Below are 15,792 nucleotides of genomic sequence, written 5' to 3'. Positions count from 1 at the left end.
TGAATTAGGAAATATTTAAACAGTGATAAGTGATAAAGTCATTTCATGATAAAGTCATGTGAGTACACAACCGAGCACTTCACACTCAAATTAAAGTTCTTCCTTCTGCCATGAAGATTTATTCCTAGTGCAGGCACCAAAGGAATAGATTCCACTGCCTTGAACAGTTATCACTGGTACTTTGTTCTGTCCTTGACCTGCTGAAACAATGATTCATAATATAGCATTCTCTCTTAATATAGCATTCCCTAAGCGTTCTCCTGGAACTGCTGAACCATTGCAATTCAAAAATCTGCAGTATTTAAAGAAACACTAAATAAATAATAAAAAAAAAAAAACCAGACTGAAAAAGAGTATTTTGATACTTTTATAAACCATAAGAAGTGTTATAGCTGGAAGTATTGTATATTATTAAGTCTTTCTGTATGGCCCTTATTACCCAAGTACAGAAACATATGTACATATGTGTGTGTACATATATATATATATATATATATATATATATATATATATATACGCTAGCATGTGTAGTTCAGAAACATTAATATCAGTTACACTGGCATATTATTTGCTCAAAGTAAACTAACTAAGTAGGTCGATAAGGATTTAAAGTCTCCTGGTGATAAATTTACAAAGGTGTGTCTCAAGCTAATTTTTCACAGACAGACCTTGGTCAGAGCTGAGCATGTGGGGTGATCCTCTGCACCCTACTTGATGATAAGTGGGACTTCTCAGACTAAAAGAATGAAATTACAACAATACTTATTTGTGTTCCTGATACATTTGAAGCCAGAAGTGAAAAAAAGGTACCAGTAGGGCAACCCAGTGGAAGGTAGGGAAAACGTCTGGAAACAGATAACATTCTCAGTTGCTGCACCCCATTCTATACTTAAGCCCTGTTAATCCCTTCAAAAAGACAACTGCAAATACATACATACTGATATGTGCATAAGTACATAGACGGTGAGGAGGGGATGACGTGCAGAAACCCCCCAGGAACAGCCATAATAAAAAATGAACAGGAAAAACAAGCTCTGCTGGATGCAGTTCTGAGTGTGCTGTTGTATCAGGGTGAATTACAAGAGCAAGATCCTTGCTCAACCAAATCTGCATCCTCCTTGTTTCTGTATGATTTGTGATGGATAGGTAGGAGGGAGGAAAACCCCAGAAGCTTAGCAGCCAGGCTGGCTTGGCCCATGAAGTAGAAAATCACTAATGGATTAGGAACCTCAAGCAGGTTGCAGACAGCCGCGGGTTAGAAGAACCCTTGTCAACATTTTGTCAACAAGAGGCAGGGTCTGACATCTCATTTGCAGTGAAGACTAAAGGTGTTAGGTGAGAAAAGGTACAAGCTTAGACAACATATGAGCTAGGCTGGGGGCTACTGAGGACAAGATTGACAAGGGTTTCCTATAGACCACACTTAGAGCACTGAGGTGGGTACAAAGTCACAATTTCCATTACAGAGCACAAGCTAAAACTCTTGTTCTGTGCAGTGGTCATCTCAGCCCTCCATTACTGCATCAGATTTCTTTCTGGTCTCAGCAACTACAGTGCTACCTTCCTCATTGCCATCGTTAATCTGCTTGCTATTCTTACTACACCATATCTTATGCCTGTCTTTTAGTTTCTTCTCTATTTCATTCCATGTCATCTCCTTGTCTTGCCTTCCAAGATTTTCTTTATCTGTCATTTCTCATGCAGGGTTAAAAGCTCAAATTTACCTTCTCATCAGTCCTACTGCTAGTCCCTGCTACCATTAGCCCCTGTTAACCAAACAAATAGCTCCTACTTTCTCCTCTGCTGCCCTTGTATTTTGGATGAAGTTTATGAAGCAGCTCTAGAGCCATTACATTTTTCACCTCAAATCACTCCTTGAAGTCTGCCTTTTCAGGGATGCCAACACCAGTTAGGGTGCCAGTGTACTAACACTGTTACCAACCAGCCCACAAAAGAGCAAGCAAAAGGAAGAGTCAATTTGGGTATGAAAAGAACCAAAGTGAGGAGAAAAAAAGGGAAAAGGCAGCACAGAGTCTAACAGAAAAGCTCCCAGAGAGAGACAGGAAGCAGCAATCAGAGGAAAAGTGGCAGAGTTGAGGCCAAGGGAAATAGAAAGGCTGTGTAGTGGCTCTGAAAACATTGTGGAAAAGGGAGGCTGAGATTTGGACTGAAAAAGACAAAAAGTATAATTCAGTGAAGTGAAGATGGAAAAGAACAAATTTGAAGAAATGAGTATAGAAAGGAATATGTAAGTTATCCAGTAAATTACCATAGTCGTTTAAAGAGGAACGAGATTATACACACTGCAGTCACTCATTCACTTGAACCCAATCCTTACTATGTGATCAAACTTGTCTCTCTTTTTCCTCCTGTAGCTGTAGCCAGAAAGGCCACGGACTTTTTATTTCCTAAGTATGGAGAGGTTCAGAGACCGGCTCATGGATGCGCCCAGCTTGGTTAGGCCCTGGGAAGCTGGAGATCAGTCCTGCTGCAGCATTGCTTGGGCAGGGACTGATGGCCTCAGGAGTCTGACATGGGGCCTGAGGTTTTGGTCAGGGTGGGGACAGTCCCAGGGGACTGGGCAGTGCTCTATTAGTGCTTTTGGTGTCAGGCATCTAGTAATGGGCTGTGAAGCCTTTTCATCTAAAATTTAATTCAGAATCCAGCACGTATCAACTGCCAATTAAATCACTGAAAACCAACCATAGGACAGCAAAAGTCACCACTTTCTTTTAGCAAATCTAGACGACACCTAAAGACTTGGAAAGCAGGGAGAAAGGGAGAAAAGAGAGAAGGGAAGAAAAGTTCAGAATGATGCACTGCGGCCACAGCCACAGTGGCAATGAATGATCTCCTTCCCGGCTTGTTTCATGAGAGATGGGCCTCACAAAATCCTTCTGCTTTTCTCATGTATGTAACTAATTCTCTGCCTTTTCATACATCGTACTGTACCCTATGATATTTCTCTTCTCAGTTACTGCCCGTAATAGCAATGTTTTACTTGCCATTCAAGTCTACCCACCGTGTCTCAGCCCTAGATCCTCTTTGCTATTTGGTGTGCAATGGCTGGAATGAATGAACCAAGTTTGGACAGGGAGGTGAAAAGCAGGAGGGGACAAAGTCACAACTGTCTGTAACAGTCCTGGTTGCTTAGCACACAGACCTCAGGCAACCTCCCAGCTGCTGTTCACCTCATTATATCCTTGTATCCTTTCCATTAGTACCCCTCAACAATAATTGATGACAGTTATGATCACTCTCTTTTTACGTTCCAGCGATTACAAAATGTTTCTGCTTAAATTATTTTCCTTTTTGGTCCCATTTCCTCCAGTTTCTTCTGTCATTCTCGTCCAGATTTTGAACCTAATTTTCACAATCCAACAATGGCCCAAAACCATACCTTTACTCTCAATCCCCTCCATTCTTCCTTTTTTATACTCCTCCAAAGACTCCTTTGTAGGAATCAGGTGCAATCCCTTATACCAGTGATTTTGTGTCTGCTCTTTTACAGAAATAACCTCTTTGCCCGAAACATCCTGACACTTACTGACAAATTGTGTGTATACCTTCTTTTCTCTTCCTACATGAATCTAGGTCTATTTTTCCTTTCCTTTTTGCTCTCCACTGTATTACAGGGCAAGCTGTTCAGCAGAAGTTTTATGTTTAAAGTCTGTTTTTATGAAACATGTTTTTACATCATGCTGTGGCACATGTGGTATCAAACATCAAGAAGTTTGGAGACAGTAGGATTAAAGTGGTAAGCTAAATCATACAGCATAAGGTGAAGTATCTGCTGGTTTTTGGCAAAAACAGTCTTGAAACTAAAGACCTGACATTGCAACTATTTGATGTTTCAATACACCGTAAGTTCAAAGCAGTCTTGCTGATTCAGTTATAGATAGAAATGCTCAAAAGATCTGCAAATCTGGTTTCCAGAGCCTGCTCAAGTACCCAAAAAATACAGAATGGACAGTCAATGAGTTTCTGAAAAGGTGGGTGCCCCACATGGGATTATTACAGCAGACAAAGAACACAATGACTCATCCTAAAACTTCTTGCTGACTCACTGCACACCTTCCCTCATCTGTTGTAGATAGTGGAGATTCTATGGCACAGACCTTGAGCATCTCAAGAGCATATTCATCCTGTGAACTGTGTCAGATTGTGTGGAGCACCTTGCTTCTTTAAAAACCTAGCATTGCAAAGCTACTGAAAAACGTATTCATGTGGTATCATAACAACATGCACAAAAATCATTCTTGGTGGTGAATCGTTCAGCTTGCTTGACCAATCATATGATATCCACTCTAATGGAATAACCAATAGTGGCAGCAGGTTGCCATCTCCTGAACAAACCCAGCATCAACAGTGACAAGACCCAGTATTACCTGCTGACAGTAGCAAAACAGCGATACATAGAATGCCATTCCTGACACTGAAGGAGAATGGTCCCTAGCACGGCTTGTCCTTCCTCCCCTGCTCCCACGATCAGCATGGACTGCCCAGAATCTTTCACTCCTGTTACCCTCAATTCCACCTCCTTGCACTCCCCACCCCAGGAGCACTCCAATACTGTTTCACTCCTGCTGAACATATATTTGCTTTGGCACCAGAGCTCTTTCCTTAGCCCCTGTCTCACCTGTGACTTCTTCCCCAGTCCCTGCTTCCACTTCTCAGACAAAATTTTAACCCAGTCTCCAGCAAATCCTCACCTCACTTCCAAAAGCCTTCCTCATATCATCCCCAGGCAGTTTGCCCAGCAAATCCTGTTTTCCAGCTTCCCAAACACCCATTAGATCTCACCCTGATTCTGCTGTTCAGTCTTCTTCATGCACAAGCCAGCTCCTTGCTGGCTCCCTCTGCCAGACTCCTCCCTTAGTCTCCTCAGTCAGCCTCACAGCCCCCTACGCCAACCACACTTCCGAGTCCAGCTCATCAGAACTGTCTCTCCTTCTACTTCCAAGCTTCCCACGCAGCCCCACTGCTTCTTGCTCTCACTTCTCTACTCAGCTAGTCCCAGGCTTTGCACTTCAGGTCCTATAGCTATTTTGGTATCTCCCAAACTAAACTGACACATTTTCCTTTTCTTTCCCTCCCACATCAATTTTCACACTACTCATCAAGGCACAGTTTCTTCCTGATGATTCTGTTCTCTGAATCTATTTTGCCAGTGATCCTCAACAATTTTCCCTCAAATGTCTTGCTCATACTTGCCTTGCTATCTAAAAGGGATGGTTTACTCTCTTGTGCAATCTCGGTCCAGCAGAGGTTTCACTAAGAATGTACAGGACGAAGCCTCTTAACCTCATTTTTCAAATGCTTAGTTCAAAGCCTGTAATGTACCTGAACTTCGTAGAAGAAAGGTCACAGGAACCATTTAAGATGAGAAAAAAGAGGACAGATTCCCTGTATAAAAATCTATAAACTATTTTTGCTCAAAGGTTTTTAAAAATATCCTGAGGCACGTATCTAGCCTGAAAAATTTCTGCTGAAATCTTTGAAATTTGACAAAATCCTATATAGCTGCAAACTGTATGGAAATTAGAGGAGTCAAGCTGCATGTCACCCTTAACAAAGCCAGAAACTGAATGAAAGCCTTTGTCACTTCATTTCAGGCACCAGAATCCCTGTAGCGTCAACTTCTTAACTTATGAAAGATATTGCAGTGAATAATAGACTGACAAAAAATCCTCTATAGTTTCATTTCATCATGGTGTGATTTCAAAAGCTAAACAGTGTCTCAGTTTATTTCTTGAGAGATTTGATGACAATTTCTTAGAATATAAATAAAAAAACTTCCCAACAATCAGCTCTGACAAAGAAATCTCTTTGCAGAGATTCGCCTACACTTAGAAAACCACAGTGACATGAAAAGCTACTAACAATCCGATTTTACTCACCAATCAGTGGAGATTTCCCATTCCTCTGAGTGATGGTAAATAGGAAATAAAGATTCAGACAAGGAAAGATCAATCCAGAGAGACACATTATTTTAATTTTGTGCATAGGTCTGCAAAGGAAATAGGGGAAAGGCTTTGTCTTCTCCTTACCTGAACTTCAAGGCTGGGCACAGATGCTTTCACAGGAGAGCATCTGAAACATTCTGTACACGTAGTATTTGCCTTGCTTTTGATTAAACGCCCAAGTAAAAGGTGCCAGCGTTTTCCTGTGAGTGTTTAGGTGAGCATCTCCAGTGGCACATTACAAACCAACATGCTGTGTCTGTCTCTAGGTATAACGAGCAGCGTTTAACCACTCCCTGCGTACGGTCTACAGCAGCTGTTAGAGCCTGCCAAGTGCTTCAAGAGCAGCCTGCCAACAGGCTGCCTTGCTAAGCAACCAAGAAAGAGGATGGTCGGGAATACGAGGGCAAAGGTAACTTGGTTGAGGGAAACTGTGATAATATATACTATTTTTATAGATGAAAAGCAAGAGGCAAGATCAATTCAAACCCAGCGGACTCTATACAAGAAGGCTCCAATAAACCCTGGGAAGTGGAAGGTAAGTTCTCATGGGAAAAATGGCTACAGCAGAAGGAATTCAGTAGAGTTGGCAGTTCCCTAAAGAAATTATGTTTACGGTAAAAACACAAACAATTCCACACATTTGGAGAATAGGAAGTATAGTCAGAGATTAACTTGGCTAAGCAACACTGCCTTCAATGACCTGAAACACAAGAAAGAATTGAACAGAAAGTAGAAATCAGGTCAAACTCCTAAGGATAAGTATGTAAGAATAACATAAGATGCCGAAACAAAGTCATGAAGGGTAAAGCACAGATTCAACTGCAAAAAACCAATGAATATGAGAGATAGCAAGAAAACTAATCTGGCAGGAAAAGAAAAACCTAGTGATAGTTCACTTGCAGAAGGCTGCGGTTTTCCTTAACTCTTCACAAAAGGGTGAACTGTAATTACACGACTAATAAGTAAACTCAGTAAGGAAGAATCTATCTAAAATAGGAAAGAACAGAACGGAAAATAATTTTAAAATACTGCAGTTCACCTCATCCTCAAGCATATCTCTATAGCCTCTCTCCAGAAGAACTCTATAGTCGGTGCAATAAGTCTCCCTTGACTGAGATAGGAGCTTACTCCTATGCACAGATATAGATGGCAATTTCACAGGCAACTAAAAAGGTGAAATGAGCTCTATATAGAGTGAGAAATGCACATTAGGATACCTTGAGATGGAGAGAAACAAGCTCAGATCTGTTAGCTGAGTCCGAAAACTCTCAGAAGTTGTGTGAGAAATGTGTGAGGAGGAGAACACAGTGCTCACCTTAAAAAAGTCAAGGAATGAGGAAGAGACTAATTCTGGAAAAAACTAGAATAAATTAAAATTTGGAGATAGTTAAAAAAGTTATATCACTTTTTTTTTTTTGGCATGTTTGCTACTAACTTCTGTAACGGCAACAAGTGTTACAAATAGAGAAGAAGCAGGTCAAATATGATTTCATTTTAATAACATTATTGACATTGTAATAATGACTCATAACATTTTCAAAATTAAATTAAAGTGAAGCTACTTCTGGAAGACTGCAAAGCTACCTGGGGAAAAAAAAAAAGGAAACTGAAACCAACCAAAACCAACACCAAAACCACAGACTTATATTACATTTTAATCATTCACTATCAAATTCAAAGAAACATAATCAGTGAGATTCTAGCTGGATCTGTTTTGGGCCAAGTACTGTGTAAGGTCAGTAATGACTTGGATAAAGGAACAATCCTTCAACCTCGTTCAACAATGAGCTCACGTGGAATTTAACTCAACTGCATGATACATGAAATTCAGAATGCTCTTGACAAATACAAAAAATTATCTGCAGGAGAAAACATATCACAATGCACTTGTATTTACAAGTGTGAGGTTCTAAGGGGGAATAATAGTTCATAAAAATGTGGCAGCCATTCTGCCAAGAAGTGGTAAGAGGGGTAGCAGTCAGTCAGAAGCTATTCATGAATGAGTATTGTTACACCAGATATGTACAAAAATGCAAACTGCATATTAGGAACATAAACTGTTTTGCTTGTACGACACATTGAGGAATACCTCCTATTATATTTCTGTCTAGCACAGCAACCAGTAGCACTATGTCCTGTTCAAGCAAAATTGTTCCAAGAGAAGGCAGACCAACTGGAAAAAGTCCAGAGAAGAGCAGAGAAAACATTCAGGTTTTTTGGTGGGAAACAAACAAACAAACAAACAAACAAACAAGAAAAAACACTGAAAGAATTGGGTTGCTCAGTCCCAAGAACAGAAGGACAACTAAATGCATACAAATAGTCATCTACATAAGTTACCTACGAAGAAATAAGGAGGGATCATATTTTTTATATGTAGTGGATAAAGCGATGGGTTTGAACTATGACACTGAAGGTTATATAATATATTAAGAAAATCTTACTAACAATGAAGACAACTAGATACTTTTTCATTTCTGAGATACAAGTGATTCTCCCTTGGAGCTTAGGAATGTACAAGATGAGGTCTTGAGGTCTTTTCCAGTCTCCTTTTCTGTATGTCTGTGCTTCATCCTGTTGTATAAGTTAGAAGCCCCATCTTAGCTCCCTAGAGAAATTACATTTATCAAGGTCTTCATGCAAAGTTATACAAAGCCAGACTATTGTTTCAATATGGTGACTCAGATACAGTGAAGATACTAGAGGGCTTAATATAGCCCAGGTTGGCACTATGTCACTCTTTTTCTAGTGTAAATCCCATTAAGTCTTAAAAGAAATGTGAAGTGTTTTGGCAAAAGGACTGCTATCTTCCAGAGATAGTGTATCTGATATATTTGATGGTTGTGTGCTGCTCTTTCAAATGTCAGAAATGTGTTCTTTCCTTAGGATTCCTATGGAGTCTGCTAGAGAAGTCTTCTTATCTGCTGAAGCCTGTCCTTCTAGTGAGCTACTCCACAAACTGGTAATAAGCCATAGAGCTCATTTGCCTCAAGGGCCATTTACGATGAGAGATGAAAGAGCACTCAACTGAGTGAAATGAGATGAGGGCAGAAAACATGGAGACATACTTTTTAGTGTGGTTGTTTCATTTCAGAATTTTTTCATGTGCTTTTTCTTTCTATTAATCAAATTTCAAGATCTTATGAATTTTAAAAAGTATCCTCAGTCACCAGAAAAGACTAAATTCCTTCTGTCTGCCTTCCACCAAAGATCCAATTCTGTCGATGTACAGACAGTCTTGGCAAAAGAACTGTATCATACGAATGACCAGTTGAATGAAAATATCATAGAGGGATGTTTGTTGTACTAATGCACTTCTGCGTGTTCCTAGGGCATGCGACCATATTGCCAGTGAATAGCAGTATTGGACATTGTTATATTCTTATAAGGCTTCAAAGATGAGAGAAGTTAATATAAACCATGTTAATTAGTAGCAACAGTATCTAAAACTAAGTAATAAGTAAGATAAACTGCAGTTTTCTCACACTTTCTACTCTTCCAAAGCAAAAGAAGCAATTGCAGCATCTGGATTTAGGATAACTAATGGAAAAGTACATATGCATGAAGCTTTGTAATGATACCCTCTGGAAAGGTGATAACTTTTTAAATTACTGACTCTTCATTGATTTTTTTTTCTCCCCACAGATCCTACTTCAGCCAGAATATGGTAATAAAATAAAATATGGGTTTTGTTGAACCTTTTAACAGTTAATTAAGAAACAGGATATGTTAGCATGCTGTATAACCATAATATGGATTGTACAAACATAATTAACCAAATATACGACCAGTTGTGACCCAGGGTTCACTCAACAGAATGAGGAACCTCTATAGAAATGAAAAAGAGGATGGTAGCACTTTGTACAGTCACAGTTCAGTGTTACTTATCTCTTGGCACCTATCTCTTGCTTTATCCACAGAACACAGGGATGACTAAATGTGTAAAGTATGCCTCTGTTTTACGTTTATGTGCTTACACAGAAAATCTGCCAATATTGTTCACAAAAATTTCTAACTAGTGAAGAACTCCTAGTACATGTGAAGCCTGAAGGGAAAAAACCCCCAAAATGATCCTTTTCAATATTCTTTGTTACAAATTTAGAAATATTAGTACCTTTCAAAAGACAAAAATTTAAAAAATATTAAAGCAGAGTGTGAAATAGAAGTGAGTAATTAATTTGTATTGTCAACCGGCATCGTCCATTCAAATGCTGAAAGAAGTGAAAAACAGAGGCAGCTTACTGCTTCCAAAATAGCGTAGGAGAACTCATCCTACAGGTAAAAGTGCTCAGAAGTTTAGAAGTTTTAGCGTAGAAAGGTTTCCCAAACAGTTTTAGGTTCTGACACACAAAAATGCAAAAGGAAAGAGTATTCTGGAAGTAATCTCAAAACCTAAATGACAGTAAAAGAAACTCACATGCACTTTTTTCTTTTCTGTATACTTTCATGAATAAGAGTACTTGCACTAGTATAAAAATAGGTTAATACATCACACTGGTAGATAAAAACATTCAGAAGTTTGAAAGGGCAAAAATTCTTGTGCCTTAAGAGGCTTTTCTAGGATTTTGCAGCTAAGACTTTTAGATATCAAAGATGAAGCTTAAGACATTAAATAAGATTGTGTTCTGGCTTTTAATTGAAACAGACAGAAAAAAATACAGAAAATGTAGAAGGTAATATCCCATGAAGTTCAAATTAGTCTATAAATAACATCTACATTTCTTCTTTAAACTACTATTGCCTAAAAAATGTTTAGCTTTTTATGTGATTTGTGCATTTCCTGTACTCTGATAACTACACAAACGTTTCCCAGGTAATAGCACTTCAACATTGGATATCTAACTTAAATTCTGTGCATTTATTACTTTTTCACTGCAATTAAGGCAATATAATAAAAAAACCTAACAAACCACATCAAAACATTAACAACTGCAAAACAATTTCTGCATCTGAAGAGATTAGTTGGAAAGCCAGTTGCCCTTGGCATCACTAAAGTCAGAACTCAATATCTTTTAAAACAAAAATAGAAAATACAAAAGCTTTGATTTGCTAGCAAAACACTTAGAAGATTAAAAGAAAAATCATACTAATATTCTAAAAGGAATAGATAAAAAAGAAGTACCTCTACAACGTTGTCTGTCTCTGAAGCTTCCTGTCTGGATACAGCCTTGTACAACTCTGCCTTAAGTTTGCTTTCTGTTTACTTAATGCCTTAGCTCAAATAAAAAGAAGGTGTATCCTTGAATACTATACATACAGCATGACACATTGTGGTCTTTCTTCAGCAAGAGAGCTTGAATTGTTTCCTTAGAAATACTAGACCATAGAAAAAATGGGAGAAAATACTTGGGCTGAGTGACCTTTACCTTCATTTTTAACATTTTCTTTGATTTTACATATATTCCTATCCCTGCACTATGCAACCTCTAAATCTCTACCTCAAAAAGGGTCTGATTCAAAGCTCACAGAAATCTACCTATTTCAGACACTGATGTCAAATACAGTAATTTCTACCTATTCTGGAGTGGTTTGCAATCATTTAGCTTCTAGCCTGTTTGGGTGGCAAGAGCTGTTTGGTGACCCAAGGATGGACAAAAGTACATATGTGAAGTATTCAGAGAGTATGACAGTGCAAGCATTGCATTCATCCTGAGGTTGACATTAGTAGAACGATTGAAGAAGATGGGAAAAGGAATTAAATACCTTAGTAGTATGCATTTGGAAACCTTTTTCCGATATCTGTCCTTAATTCTCTTGCAACTCACCGATGATATAATGAAATATCCCCTGCCAAGGACATGTCTAGAGCTCCTGTCATCCAAAGGGACTTGACAGGTTTGAAAGATGGGCCCATGAAAATGTCACGAAGTTCACAAGGTCAAGTGTAAGGTCCTGCGCCTTGTTTGTGGCAATCCCAGCCACAAATACAGTCTGGGCAGAGAACAACTGAGAGCATCCCTGAGGATGGCTTGGGGGTGTTGTTGGATAAGAAGCTGGACATGAGCTGCCAGTGTGCGCTCACAGCCCAGAGAGCCAACCATGTCCTGGGCTGCACCAACAGCAGTGCGGTCAACAGGTCGAGGGAGGGGATTCTGCCCCTCTGCTCTGCTCTGGTGAGGCCCCACCTACACCTACGGTACTGCATCCAGCTCCGGAGACTCCAGCATAGAAAGGACATGAACCTGTTCAGGCAAGTCTAGAGGAGGGTCACAAAGATGACCAGAGAGCTGGAGCACCTCTCCTGTGAAGACAGGCTGAGAGAGTTGGGGTTGTTTGGTCTGGAAAAGGGAAGGCTCTGGGGAGACCTAGTGCAACCTTCAGTACCTAAAGGGGCCTCATAAGAAAGATAGGGACAAACTTTTTAATAGGGCCTGTAGCAATAGGACTAGGAGCAATGGTTTTAAAGTGAAAGACGGTATATTTAGACTAAAGAGGGTATATTTGGACTAGATGTAAGGAAGCCATTTTTTATGATGAGGGTGGTGAGACACTGGAACAGGTTGCCCAAAAAAGCCATAGATATCCCATCCCTGGACATGTTCAAGAACAGGTTGGATGACGTTTTGTGCAACCTGATCTGGTGGAAGTTGTCCTTGCCCGTGGCAGGGCAGTTGGAACTAGGTGATCTCTAAGGTCACTTCCAACCTATGCCCTTCATTGACTTTATTAGCCAATCACAATTTATAAGATTATAAGATCGAATAATTTGCAGACTATTTTTTGTACTGTACCCTGAGGCAGAGCCACAACTTATCAGCTAAAACCACAAGTGCTTCAGTTATACATTATCTATATATTTTTAGAAGTTAAATAAAAACAACTGTAAAAAAGTATGATATACAGGTAATAATTTTCAGTTATGACAGTTTTTAAGAGAGCAATATCTAGAGAAGAATCAGAATATCACAGTTCTTTTTTGCATGTATAACAGAAACACAATCCCCACCCAGGAGGCCTAAACTACAAAGGAGTACTGCTGATAAAAAAACTAATCTTGTTGGAATTTGCTCATTATTAGGGAGCAGAAGCCTCCAGCACATCAAGGTAAGTGACTTTGGTATTAGAAGGGGGATTTTCTTCCTTTATCTTACTCTCATATTTTTATTAAAGCATGTGGCAATATATTAATGGTAGAGGAAATAAATAAGTAGATCACAGAAAGGTGGTTAACATGCTTATGTCTGCAGATGTAAGAAGATCAGCAAATACTGATATTGTTACAGAATAACATGATGCAATGAGAATCTTTCAATCTCAGTATTTTTAAAAACTCTCTACGTCCCATGGCTCCTGCAAAGTCCTGATTGCCACACGTACAATTCTTGAGGAGTACAGTTGAAAATTTCCCTTACTAAAAAGACTTTTTTAGAGACATATACAGCATGCAAATATTGATGTATTTTCATGAAGTCCCATGATCAGAAAAATACTGATCCCTTTCTGGTTCACATCACAGACGTATGAGAGCTTCTTAGTGAAACTACTGAGAGCTTTAGTTTGGAAAAAACATTTCTAGATGTAATGGGGCAAGGGACTCTGGTTATCTAGGCTAGTCTCTTGCAGAATTCATGTCTGATTTAGTTACTGTTTGAAACCAGTGACAAAGATTTGCACTAAAATATACTTCTCCAAAAATCACCCAACCTGAACTAAAATGCTTTTAATGATAATGAATCCATCCTCCCTTCTTCTATCTTAATTCACTACCATTTAAGCTTTCCTAAAAAAGTTTTCACCTGTTTCCCAGGTGATTTTGACAAAACTAGGTCACTAGCCCCAGAATCTTGTTAAACATTTCTCCAGAAGAGTGAACAGGCTTCTACCATCAAACTTTGGTCTGCAAAGTAAAACAAAGACAGCAATAAGAGAAAGCCAAGGGCAGCTGATGACTTTGAAATGTACTCAACATAAACACATACCAGGTATTTTGGTTATTCTTATTATACTCCTCAATTTTCTATATCATCCATAACATAAAAACACAAATACTGCAGCTGGTACCAGGAAAGAGCATATATCAGCATCACAGAGAGAACATTTATTTCACTGAGTGTTTGAAATGCAGTATTTTCCCAGAATACAACACACAGGAGCCTAAAGGGCTGAATTCATGTTATCTTGTCATATGATGGCTTCTAGCAGGCATTAGTTATTACACTCTTCATCCTTTATCTTCTAAAACAGTGACCTACAATATAATACACAGATCTAGCTTTGGAAAGATCAAATAAACTTAGTTTTAATTGCAAAAAGTAACAAATGAAAATTGAACATTTTCAATCTGAACAACTAAATTTAGGAAAGATTACAAGTAAGAAATTCTTACAGTGAAAAAGAGTTTTGCCACTTTAAAAGTAGGAGTATCTCTATACCCTTTACCTCTATATGTGGATAAACATTAACATGCATACTCACATGATTGTTCAGCAGCATAATAATATCAGTTACATGGAAACTACTGTATTATTTGTCCCAAGTAAACTAATAAGAATGGGTGATACATATTTAAATCTCCTAGAGATAAATTTCGAAGTGCAGGTGTGTCTCAAACAAACATTTGGCAGGGAAAAATCTTGGTCACAGTCAAACAAGGTGATCTTCAGCACTTGATCTGGGGTTGAGATTTTGCATGTAAGAAATAAAATTACAATACCCATATATGATACCGATATGTTTGAGTGTTGAGGCAAATAGTTGAAGTGACAGGGTTACCTAATAAAAGACCAGCAAGACCTCTGGAAGCAGATAGCAGGATTGGGCTGCATTCTTGGCATAAACTCTGTTAATCTCTGGATGGTAGATAAGCCAGCTGGCTTTTCCATAATTCAAACTATTTAAATTTGATTATTTAAATAACCAACACAAAATAAGGTTTGTTCTGGGTATTTTATAATCAAATTCCCTCAATAGTTTTAAAAAACCCAAACCAACCAAATAACCATTCAAACAAACAAACCAAACACACGTACAAAACCTAAAAAATTATTAATGCTCTGATGTGAGTTTGGATGACACATGTTTTTCTCCTGAAGGGGGAAAGGGGAGAAAGTAAAATACACTTGCTACACATGAAAAAGAAATATTCAATAATGAACATAAAAAGGAAAAGAGAATATGCATAGAAACCTCCACAGTCCCTCCGTTAATACAGCTCAAAAAACCAAAATTCACAATTAGATTTTTGCCCTTCACACATCAGTAATTACTAGTGTTCTTCTCAGACCTTATTAACTGCAGCCTCACCTTGCTGTAATCACTATATTCAGAAGCCTATCCCGTTACATTTACTGTCTACATCTTCTTGCAATCCTACATTTCAATCACATCACACATCAGTCACTTGTTTGTACTCTGAAGACCCCATATGAAGAAAATTAAATCAGTAGCATTTCTCTTAACTAAATAATTTCTTTTAGCAAAGGTATTGGATCAACATAGCATGATCTACCTTTGTTCCATTTTATTGTCATGCCTTAATTATTTTCTTCCTTTAAAATCTGTTCTAAAATTTTACACACTGTTGAGTCAGAGTAATAAACCTGTTGTTCCCTGGATCAGCTTTACCGCCATGCCTGGTCCTTCTTTAATATGGATACAAAATCTGCTGGAAGAGCAATTGGTAGTCCTGTAAAATGCATGATCTGCAGCAATCCAGCAGTCCAGAGCTGCAGTAGATTGAGCATGGCCCATTCCCCACAAGCACTGAAAGAATTTGTATGCTAGGATCTGTATGCTAATAAGCAAACCACAGTTTTTCAAAGGCTTATTTGATCAAAGTGAGCTGTTTCCCTTCATTAAAAAAAAAAAAAAAAAAAAAAAAAAAAAA

General features: G+C 38.6%; 1 protein-coding gene across 7 annotated transcripts in view; it reads right to left on the bottom strand.

The window, feature by feature from the left end:
• Nucleotides 1-15,792, bottom strand: part of LOC114059399 (carbohydrate sulfotransferase 9-like) — a 30,470-nt gene that overhangs the window by 7,163 nt on the left and 7,515 nt on the right. For 5 of the 7 annotated variants that reach the window (XM_027887831.1, XM_027887786.1, XM_027887803.1 and 2 more), the window contains exon 1: nt 4,713-5,105. The exons of 1 other annotated variant lie outside the window; for it this stretch is intronic. The gene's annotated coding sequence lies outside the window, so the exon portion shown is untranslated. Of the gene's footprint in view, nt 1-4,712; nt 5,106-15,792 lie in introns of those variants that run through there. One more of the 7 variants, XM_027887795.1, reaches the window with a different exon arrangement.

The sequence above is a fragment of the Empidonax traillii genome, unplaced genomic scaffold (assembly GCF_003031625.1).
Source record: "Empidonax traillii isolate 1590-97213 ecotype Southwest subspecies unplaced genomic scaffold, ASM303162v1 scaffold11:size2795301, whole genome shotgun sequence".
In the NCBI taxonomy this organism is placed as follows: domain Eukaryota; kingdom Metazoa; phylum Chordata; class Aves; order Passeriformes; family Tyrannidae; genus Empidonax; species Empidonax traillii.
This window is presented reverse-complemented; position numbering and strand designations above follow the sequence as displayed.